At 36.4% G+C, this 11,979-nt stretch overlaps 1 long non-coding RNA gene across 1 annotated transcript; it reads right to left on the bottom strand.

The window, feature by feature from the left end:
- Positions 1-2,052: 2,052 nt before the first annotated feature.
- On the bottom strand, positions 2,053-9,050 carry LOC137851243 (uncharacterized). The gene is made up of 3 exons (XR_011093089.1): positions 8,845-9,050; positions 5,719-5,907; positions 2,053-5,248 (listed from the first exon to the last, which is right to left on the bottom strand). It is a non-coding gene; the product is annotated as an uncharacterized lncRNA (long non-coding RNA).
- Positions 9,051-11,979: the final 2,929 nt, after the last annotated feature.

Below are 11,979 nucleotides of genomic sequence, written 5' to 3'. Positions count from 1 at the left end.
ACATTGTTGGAAGGAAAGACCAAATGTCAACACAAATATAACAACTATCATCCAACACTACCATTAAAATATTAATGTTGTTGCAGCTTACTGCAACTTGTTGTTCCAGTCACTAGTGGCGTCCCCCAGGGCTCAGTACTGGGGCCGGTCCTCTTCAACATCTTCATCGATGATCTGGACGAGGGCATTGAGTGCACCCTCAGTAAGTTTGCAGATGACACCAAGTTAGGTGCGTGTGTCGATCTGCTCGAGGGTAGGAAGGCTCTGCAGGAGGATCTGGATAGGCTGCACCGATGGGCTGAGGTCAACTGCATGAAGTTTAACAAGGCCAAGTGCCGGGTCCTGCACCTGGGGCGCAATAACCCCAAGCAGAGCTACAGGCTGGGAGATGAGTGGTTGGAGAGCTGCCAGGCAGAGAAGGACCTGGGAGTGATGGTGGACAGTCGGCTGAATATGAGCCAGCAGTGTGCTCAGGTGGCCAAGAAGGCCAACGGCATCCTGGCTTGTATCAGAAACAGCGTGACCAGCAGGGCTAGGGAGGTGATCGTCCCCCTGTACTCGGCTCTGGTGAGGCCGCACCTCGAGTACTGTGTTCAGTTTTGGGCCCCTCACTACAAGAAGGACATCGAGGTGCTTGAGCGGGTCCAAAGAAGGGCGACGAAGCTGGTGAGGGGTCTGGAGAGCAAGTCCTACGAGGAGCGGCTGAGGGAGCTGGGCTTGTTCAGCCTGGAGAAGAGGAGGCTCAGGGGCGACCTTATCGCTCTCTACCGATACCTTAAAGGAGGCTGTAGAGAGGTGGGGGTTGGCCTATTCTCCCACGTGCCTGGTGACAGGACGAGGGGGAACGGGCTAAAGTTGCGCCAGGGGAGTTTTAGGTTAGATGTTAGGAAGAGCTTCTTTACTGAAAGGGTTGTGAGGCATTGGAACAGGCTGCCCAGGGAGGTGGTGGAGTCACAATCCCTGGAAGTCTTCAAAAGACGTTTAGATGTAGAGCTTAGGGATATGGTTTAGTGGGGACTGTTAGTGTTAGGTTAGAGGTTGGACTCGATGATCTTGAGGTCTCTTCCAACCTAGAAATTCTGTGATTCTGTGATTCTGTGATTCTTACAGGGTTAGATACATCAAATTATAGTACTTAATTCTGTCATTAAAATTAAAAAAACTTTGGGCGCTTTAGGAGACAAGTTTTAAGATCATTGCTTTTTTCAGTTCCTCTGCTCCTTTCTGGGGAGGATGACCTGTGCCCATAGGTAAGATCAGACCATTAACTACGACTGATTTTACCACAGTTTCTGGTTCTATATGGACTCTTCACTAATAAGAAGCAGGCTGTGGTTTAGCAATCTGAATCAGAAATCTCTCAGCCCAAGCATCCCAAACACATGGTGTTTGGCACAAAAGTCAATCTAGTATAGGTCAATTTTATCTTAGTGCTTTGAACAGTAACAGAAAAGATTTGCTGTGGCACTGGAATTGAACAAACAATTACCAGGACTTTTGGATCTATTCTGTTGAAGCTATGAAAGGTAGTGCATAACAGAAAAACAGTTTGAACACAATCCTTCAACTCTGGAGTCTTGCAGGAAGATAAATTGTGATAATCACAAATAGATGCTGAAAAATTGTTTTGATGGTCTATAATTCTGACCATCCTTGGGAAAGTCTTTTAGTCTTTCACTATCTGTAAGTGCAGACCTGTGAGATAAACAAATGCTATCACACACAGCTACTGTCCCTTGAGTAGTACACAAGATGTTGTTATTTGTGATGTGTAGGTATTTTCAGGATATACTTAGCAACATAAACAAATTCTTTTCTCTCTCATTATTTACATAGATATGATTAAATGAAAAAGAACAACACAGTGAAATACAATTTAAACCTGTACAAAATAGAATGTGTCTCCCAACCCTTGTATTGACAATGCTCCCAATGAAAAACGCATCCTGAATGAAATAAATACGGAGAAAAAAAAAAACAACAAAAAAAACAAACTCTTGAGGTGGATTCGAATATCCAATATTTATTTGGATAGGGCTGAAGTACAAAGAAAAAAAAAAAACAAACACTATTGAAATAAAGAACAGAAGAGATTGCCTTTTTTATAGGCATCAGGTAAGAATTTTTCAACCCATGGGTAGTGATTTTAGACTACATCTAAAGTTTTTATGTGTTATAATCTTTTAAAATGTATTCTGTTTACAACAGGCTATGGCATTTTATAGATATTGGCACATTACTATACAAGATCACATGCTTTTGTTGTCTATTCACATAGCTGTCTCATTAAAATTGTGTAACCATTTTAGTTAAATGGAGGTGAAAAATGTATTCACTTCTGTTCTGCTCCTTAAATTTAACATTTGATTAACTCAGATGGTTAGTAAGTTCACATCTCCTAGTGCCTTTGGGAGAGCTGAGAGTGTTTTTATTTACACTTGATGTTCTGTCATCCTTTTGACATTTTGCCCCTGTGTTTATTTCCAATCCTGTGAGCTTAACAGGCTGCAAAGTTTTAAAATGACATGTCCCAAGAACTCACTGGAGACTGAGTTTAAATTTGTCCATGTCAAAGTCTTTAAATGGAATGCAGTCTGATATATGTACAGTTTTCTATTTCAGATTGCACTCTAGGACATATTTTATGTGTGACTTACTTGAAATAAGCATTACACAGATGTAAAGTGTGTTGATTAAATAGTTCAAAGACAAAATCAAAACAACTTTCATATATGAGGGTGAATAGGCACCTTATTGGCTGCCTTTGTCTATAATTTTACCCACGACGGCTTTCTCTGCTCTTTTTGACTAAGTAATACAAATAATATTCTTAAACATTTCAGTAAAAATGCCTGTATAAATGACTAATTTTAATGAGTGCAAATATTAACTTTTTTTTTTTCCCCTGCAAATTTCTTTAATTAAGCAAACAACGTTTCTTGCAAAACTCTGAATTTACTACAACACTGGAAAATGTTGATGGGTTTAGAAATATTCTCTAATTACACTGAATTTGCTTAAAAATTTATTTTATGAATGCATTCAATGTGATAAATAACAAGTATTTATCGAGTAATACTAAGTATCAGGCAAACAGCTCAAATTCTGTGGGCTAATATCAGAACCTTAGTGATAGGGATGGGCATTTTGCTCAATTGCTTTGACAGGTTGCATAGTTTTCCTTCAGCTATAGAGTGTTTGAGATTGCTAATGGTCACTCCAACTACCAGTAAATGAACATTCGATGTAACAAATGTTTTTGCTTTGTTTAAATTGTAAGAGGGTTTATAACAAGGTAATAAATGATGGTGATTGACATTTAGAAATGAACATTCAAAACGTGCATTGACTAGATGTAAGATTATATGTACCTAGAAGATGACTAGTGTGTCTTAACTGTATTGTAATAACCAAAACACAATAAAAATACTCCCCCTCCTGCTGATTTTTTGCTGTCATCTGGTGAAAAGCAGAGTACTATCACAACACATAGCTCTCCCTTCTGACCTTACTGTGCAGTAAGAACCATTCAACTTGGATGATAATGATAGCGTACGTACAGAAGAGGAAAATAGGGAAAAATCATAAAGCAAAAGTAGCAAATGTCAAAGTGACAAGACTTTTATGTATCACAAATCCTACAGAGGAAAGATGTCTTACTGAATCCGCCTCTTTCAGTATAACATATATCTCTAGAGAGCATTGACTGCTGCTGCACACTGGACTAGCAAAGGAACTCAACTGTAACAGTACCATGTAACTGAAATTGCTCATTGCAAATGAAAATGACTTTCGGTCAAAAAGAGTGATAGGTGTGCTATCACACAATCTAATAACATGTATTCCTTTCCTTCACCAGCTAGGGTTTTCTGAGAAGTAGCTTCATAGGAAACAAGCACAACTCTGTCCCTCATTCAACTAAAAAATCAATTATTGTGACTCATTTTGTAAAAACGTTTTTTTAGGACTCCCTGTCACAAAAAAAAAGGAAATCATGTCATTTGATTTCCAAAAATGAAATTAAAAGGAAAAAAATATGATTGAAGCAGCACTGTAATATACTTTTGTATAATGATCACGTAATACAATTTGACCCTGATGTGTTCTACATCACTAGAATAATTTCAGATTTTCAAAATCCATAGTTACATACGTAGATATTTGGACAACATTAAACAACACCCAGACATAGAGTTTTCTTTTCTGCATTTTTGCTAGAAAACTACATTTACAGTACCTATTTTCCAAGTTCATCAAAAGAATGTCTGTGGTCAAGAAAATATTTTCATACATTATTTCATCATTAATGTTCTCAATCTGATTATTTTCCAAATGTGAATGTAAGGTATATTTTATGGAAAACAGCTCAACAGTATAAAAAATATACAAAAATTGCAGAGAACATTTGCTTTTCAGACCTATCAAGCAGTGATGTGAAATCATAACAATACTTTTGGAAACCTTTCATTAATATTGAAGCAAAAACATACCAGAGAGAAAAATTTCAGTTTTCAGTTTGTCTGGATGTATTTTTTTTCCTAAATGGACATTAAAAATATATGCTTATTTTCCCATAAACTTTTTGTTCCCTAGTTCTGAATATTTTGTATTCATTTATGAATGTGAAAATTAGTATTAAATGCTACTTTCTAGCATGCTACTTCCAGCATAAGCATTTATTGTTTCAATCAGAATAAGCACTTTGATGGAAAAGAAAGAAAAAAAACTACAAATGTTAGAAAGAAATTAGGAAGTCACATTCCATTTAATGGGGCACAGTACTCTCGCTACAACAAAATGCTGTGCAACAGCAAATGAAAGAGAAGAGTGAGAAAATATGGGAGAAACAACCCTGAAGACACAAGGTCAACGAAGAAAGAGGGGGAGGAGGTGCTCCTAGTGCTGAAGAAGTTTTGCTGTGGCCCACGGAGACAACTGTGGTGGAGCAGGTTGGCTATGGAGAAACATATTGGACCTGAGATCCACACTGCAGCCCATGAAGACCAAAGCAGGTGGATATGACCTAAAGGAAGCTGCAGCCCATGAAGAGTCCACACAAGAGGACGCTCCAGAAGGTCTGGCAGAAAGTGTGTTCTGTGGGGGGCCCAGGCTGCAGCAGTTCATTCCCAAAGCACTGTTCCCTCTGTTATGGAGCCACACTGGAGCAGTCCTTGACAAACTGCAGTCTGTGAGAAGCCTATGTTGGATCAGTTCCTGAAGGACTGTATCCTGTGGGAGGGACTCTATGCTGTAGCAGGGGAAGAGAGTCAGGAAGAAGAAGCAGCAGTGACAAAGGATTATATATTGACTGTAACCTCATTTCCCATTCCCCTGTGCTGCGTGCGGAGCAAAGAGGTAGAAGAATCAAGACCAAAGTTGAGCCCAGGTATAAGAGCAGTACTGGGGGCAGGTGTTTTCAATTTTGTTTTTATTTCTCACTATCCTACTGTATTTTCCATTGACAATAAAGCCAAATTAGTCTTCCCCAAGCTGAGACTATTTTGCCCATGATAGCAATCGGTGAGCGACCTCCCTGTCCTTATCCTAATCCACAATCTTTTTTCACTGTATTTTTCCCCTTGTCCCGCTGGGGAAGGGGAGTGAGAGAGTGGCTTGGGGGCACCTGGCAGCTAGCCAAAGTTAACCTACCACACATGTTGTAAATAGAAATAATTCTATCTATAGTACACGTGCATAGAAAGACAGATTCCACATCACCTTTTTAAAGCCTGTCCCAATGCTCTTCCCTTTCATTCATGAAGTAACCAGAAGTCAGTTTTCTTGTTTGTGATTGATTTGAAATTCTGTAATATCTTACATGAACGTGGCTAATTATTTCAGATCATCTCTGCTTTTCAGATTTTAGAAGGGTGATGAACACACAAAATCATGTTAAGAGGGAACCACCTTAAAAAAAAAAAAAAAAGTTTATGTTCAGTTGATGTTTCAGTTGATGTCAAGCACTGTCTTTTGTTATGGTTTTTCAACAGAAATAGGAACTTATGTTCATTCAAGATTTGATTTCACCATTGATTACACAACAGGGAATGGTATATTTACCTTCATAGACTTGTGAATGATGCCCTAATAAATAGGGATCTTCTGACACTGAGATTGTAGGCCAGTCTTGCTGGTAAAGACTGAGACAAAAAAGGAATTCAGTACCTCAGCCTTTTCACTGTCCCAGGTAACCAAGACTCCTGACGAGGACCCACACTTTCTCTAGTCTTCTTTTTGTCAGTGCTTGTAGAATCCCTACTCATTGCCCTTGAAAATCTTAAACACCTACATATTTTCACTCAAGATTAAGAAGGAAAACATAAATTTAAGGGTAGTCTATTTTTTTTTACTGAACTGCAACCCATGTGAACTGCAAGATATGTAATGGCAAATTATGAGTCCATGTACTGTCATAAAAGCTGTTAACTAGACTAGATAATAAATACAGTATTAGAGACATCATCCGAAGCCTGTATATACAAATTTAAAAGAGGCACAACATAAATTACAAAGTAAAATTTTTCTTCTGTTCTGATATTTGTTCCCCTCATCAAACCAAATCTGTTCAGTCTCAGGGTCCAGATTTAAGAGAAAAATCCCCTCATAAGTCTTTAAGTTTAGAGCCAGTTTCCCTAGCCCTTAAAACCTCTCTTGAGTTCAGAGGTAAAGCAGATTGGATCTGAGTCTTCAGTTCAGAGATGCTCATTAGAGGAAATGGACAATTTAGAAGACCAAGGGACAAATTCACATGAATGTTAACAGGAACAACTCTATTGACTTTAATGAATTCAAGTCTATTTACGCCAGACATGTATTTGGCTCAAGAGTCTAATAGAACAGTTATATGTATTGAACATATACATATATAGATATACTTTAATGTCCTGGTGTTATCATTTTGTTTTAATTAAAGAGAGGAGTTTATATCTCTTCTACTGTGCAGTACATTTAAGAGCTACTTTGTAGCTCACTGTGTCTCATATTAGAATCTTTACGACCCTTTAATTCTTTCCTTTATTTTGAAGTATACAGAAGTAAACAGAATGGGATGAGATGGATCACCAGTCATCTAGTGTTGCTATTTATTTTACTTCAGTCTATGAACCAGAAGCTAATGGAGCTCCTTCACAGCCGTTTATTCATCCTTTTCACTTAGTCATCTTCATTTATTTTCTTTTTCTACTCCAACTTTTGCTTAGTAGGTACAGTCTAAAAATGGTTATTTCCACAACCATGAACTGTGACTGTGCACTAGCAGTACATTTTTGTTGAAGATTGGTAAAACTTCCTCTGGATAGTCCAAACATGTTTAATCTATTTTTCTCCAAACAGAGATCTCATTAGCCAAACCATTATCAAATACAGTTTTTGCTTCCAAATTGTCAGACTTCTTTTGGCCACTGTAAAAATCACTTCTTAAAACCAGATTAAATTCCTAGCCAAGAAAACAGTTACAATTTCACTTTACTTTAAATAGTGTTTCATATTGGTATAGACGATAATTTCTACTTTATCCCCTGTTCTTTTTGTTGGAAAAGTTTTTTTTTTTTATTACTTTTTATACTTTCTTATTATAGGTAAAGCTTAAATTGTTAAACTGTAATGAGATTTCTGAGCTACTCTGTGCTAGAAATTTTCAAGCAGAAACCTTTAGTTTATATATGAGAATAAGACTTACCTTAAAGGCATAGTTTTGTAGAATCATAGATGGTTTGGTTTTGAAGGAACCTTAAAGATCATTTAATTCCATCCCCGGTGCCATGGACAGGGACACTTTCCTCTAGACCAGGTTGCTCAAAATTTTCTATCCATTTCTATTTCCCAGCCATTTCAATCTCTGTATTATCCAGATCAAGCAATACCTCGTTCTGCCATATATGCAGGCATATCCTTTTTATTACCAGTGGCATTTTTAGGCTTTGCTTCTGGTGCCAGTTCTTTGACTTGTAAATACATCATAAATCAGGTCTTGAAAAGTATCATTATTTATTTATTTATTTATTTGGTAGAGTTTAAAACTGAATAAAGCATTTTCAAATTATGAAGTAAACCTATATCAGGATGGAATTATTGTGGATACTCCATTTAATATAAAACAGATGATGGTAATGCTGCCATCATACTATATCCCTGGATATAGTATTAATAAATAAATAAATAAGAAAAAAAAAAAAGTTAAATTTAGAAGACATCCAAGTAAGTTGCACTACACAAATACATACTTAGGCATCAGAGAGATGAGTAAAGGTCTGAATGCATACTGAAGATTACCCTAATATTGTGATCAAGACTTTTTGCATTTGAAGGTTCACATCAAGAAAAAATAAAAGGGTTTTGAATGAACAGTTAACTCCCCTTCCTTGTACTTAATCTATTTTAACATTGTGTAGGAGTTGATGTTGTTTACATAGTCTTACATCCATTTACATATCTTAAAATGTTTGGATTTTTTCAGATTAACTCTAGCTTCCCCATAGTTTCAATAATAGTTTGAGCATAATTACAGGGTGCATATTACCTGAAATTACTGCATATATGTATGTACTTGAAAATAATATGCCGTGCTAAGCAGAGCTTTATTTTAGGCAAATCCTAGTGTGTTTTTGTTTTGTTTTGTTTTAATAATTATTTTTACCTCACAAATACTAAGTATTTTTAATGATATTTAAATAGATAATATGGTTGGTTTCATCTCACTCTGAAGAAAGCCAGTGAATTTTAAGTCCCAGGGTTCTTAGGAAACACAAAACCTCAGCTGAAATACTTCAAATCTGACGCAGGTCTCAGCAAATCTAGTTTTTAATCATCATCAAGTCAGGAGTTAACGGATACCTGTATATTTACCTTAGTGAATTCATTGAAGATGAAAAGGCTCTTCTTTAGGGAGAAAAGGTTGCAGACTTCCTAGAGAAGGCTGGATGCTGCCCTGATTCCAAAAGAAAAAGGAGGCTGCCATGTTGGGAGGCTGAAGAGAAAAAATGTACAGTGGAAACATGTACATATGGGTCTCATGTTTTCTCCTGGAAAATCTCACACAATAAAACAGAGCACATGCTATCCTTCACATTTAAAGCAGACTAGATTTGTTTAACCTCCATCACACTGACTTGCACTGATAGACTCTATTTATACCACTAAGATAAATAGAACTAGGATGCTGACAACTGCAGTCCATCATATAACTATTAGCATGTTTCTTTCCATGAATTTTGCAAAAATAACATTCTTGAAAAAATGTCCAGGCACCAGAGGAGAATATCAAGTACTTTGAATGATTCCCAGGGCACAAAATGAACAAATATCACTTACCCTTAATCTCTTCATCCTGCAGATCCTGAAATGACAACAGCAAACACACACACACACAAACACACACACACACACACACACACACAAAATTATATCCTACTGTTCCAGAAGCATCATACGTAACTCAGAAGGCCAGCAGAAGTGCAGTACAAATTGATCATAGGCAGTCTATTTCTCAGCCCCAGGAACAGATTGTTCTTGTTTTATTTAGTTGTATCATATAAAGCAGCATGGATAAGTAGCTCAATTAATTGTCTCTATAACTAGCACTGTTTTATTCACCAATATAGACATAGTCTAGGTACCTTCACCTAAACTACACATTGGGAATGTGTAGCAGTGACTCAAATTTCTCTTACTTTCCTAACAGGAAAGGCCTTATTCTCCTAAAAAGAAAAGGCCCCATATTCATTTTCGGATAGTAAAGGGAGTGTGTTATGGCCTATACAGATGTACGTCAATTAATATGATTTATGAGGTTGTGATATGGTACAGTTAATCCATGTCTACAGTGATTAGGGTTATTATTAATATCACAGAATCACAGAATGGTAGGGGTTGGTAGGGACCTTGAGAGATCATCAGGTCCAGCCCCACTGCCAAAGCAGGTTCCCTAGAGCAGGTTGCCCAGGTAGGCATCCAGATGGGCCTTGAATATCTCCAGAGAAGACGACTCCACAACCAGCCTGGGCAGCCTGTTCCAGTGCTCCGTCACTCCATAATGTGTATTCTTTTGTAATATGTATTCCTTCATACACTCCATAATATGTATTCCTTTGCCATCGTGTATTAATCTAATATACTATTGTATATATGTTTATATATAATAGTTTAGCACTGAATTGTTTATGCCATGAAAGGCAAAGTATCCAGCAAGAACATTTCTCTGAAGGTCTTTAGAAGAAGACAGATGAAGGAACAGAACTGTCATTTGTTAATGAAAAGAGGTCAAGACAAGCACCGGTTTTTATGCTTGTTGTTTGTTTGTTTGTTTCTGTTTTCTTCCAACATACTTTACAGACTGGCTCTGTTTTTCTAGGAGTCACTGGAGCACACAATAAACAGACATCTGATATGTTGTCCTTTACTGCCTCAGGTGCTATTCTGACAGGGTGTTTTCCTGTTGCAGTCAAAACTGCAGGTCAAGATTTAATAGAGTAACAAACAATGATTTGTTGTTTGGAGGATATTTCCAATACTTCCATTTTTAAACTTTCAAATATTTTATATTATAACCTTACTGCAAAAATGACCTGGAGCTGCATTACCCGTATTAGCTAACGTATGAAATACTCTTTTCTAGTGCAGTGCTCTAAGATACTGGATTTAGCCTGGGGGTAACCAAAGAGACAGTGGTTAGCTGCTCATTCCAATTGCTTTTGAGATTAAGTACTGAGATTAGCCACTCAAAATATGTTCTTTTAAAGGATTAAAGAGTAGGAAAAAAATAAATAAAATAAAAAACTACCAATTCAATTCAGAGAAAATAGTCAGTCCTAAATGGTATTATCACTACGGTAGAAACTTTATGAGAGCTGAAGTGGTGGAGTGAGGTTTAGAAGCTGCAGAAACTCCCATGAAGACCAGAAACAATATAAACAATACTGAATATTAACTATCACCTAATTAAAATATTTATTTCTGAGGAGAGGATCTACACTGAATAGGGCAATAATTTATTCTTCTGTGGACTCTACAGACATATTTTTCCGCACTCTTTTGGATATCTAGAAGTTCAGAAAACGAGCATGACTGCTGTGAGTCTTATAGGTTTCAAATATAAATGTAGACTCTATCCTAACCCTAGTTTCTTTATGGATGATAGACAACAGTTGACACTGAGATGTTTTAGGTATGGGTAAACCATGGATATCTCATGGAAATATTGTTACTGCTTTTTTAACTATAATTTTTGTGTGAATCTGGAAAGTTTATTAAAAAAAAAAAAATCTAATGTTCTCTGTCTTAGTATTTCTAAAATAAAGATATTATTTATTTATTTCAAAGGAATGCTTTTCACTGATTGCTTCATTCACCCATATTTTTAAAATACTGTAATAAATTGAAAAAAAAATAAGAAAATAGTAACTGTTGTAGATTTATATCTTCATAATAGATGTATGTATCTAGGCAAGAACTTGCTATGGACTATCTTGTGGAAGAATGAACTTAGAAAAATATTGGGTCATGGAGAAGTTCAAACAAAAATTGTTGAGCAAACTGAGACTCTTTAACTATTAGCAGAAATAAGAAAAAGATAACATGATAATAGCCAAAAAATACAAACTGACACAGTAAAGCCTAAGAAAAATCCCCTTGTTCATACAACTAGGTTTGCTAGAGAAAATTTTTGATTAAATGATTTTCCTTTGGTTTGTGGAAAACTATGTGTTCCAGGGATCAAGGACAAGTATATTTCCTAAATAACTTAAAAACCACCACCACCAATGTTTATGAATATTATATTTAACAAAAAATAAATTTGATAATGAAATTTATATAATATCTTTTGATCCAATCACCATAGCATTTTTTTTTCTTATTTTCATAGTTTCAAGCATAATTTCCCATTTTTTTCCAGTTCAAAGCGAATCTTATGCCTAAGTACACCTGAAACAAGTCTGAATATGTGTTCACAAATTTTCCTACTTTCCTTGTTTCTTCTAAAGC

Source organism: Anas acuta, chromosome 2 (genome assembly GCF_963932015.1).
Source record: "Anas acuta chromosome 2, bAnaAcu1.1, whole genome shotgun sequence".
NCBI lineage: Eukaryota > Metazoa > Chordata > Aves > Anseriformes > Anatidae > Anas > Anas acuta.
The sequence above is the reverse complement of the archived record's forward strand: the minus strand, read 5'-3'. Positions and strand labels throughout refer to the sequence as shown.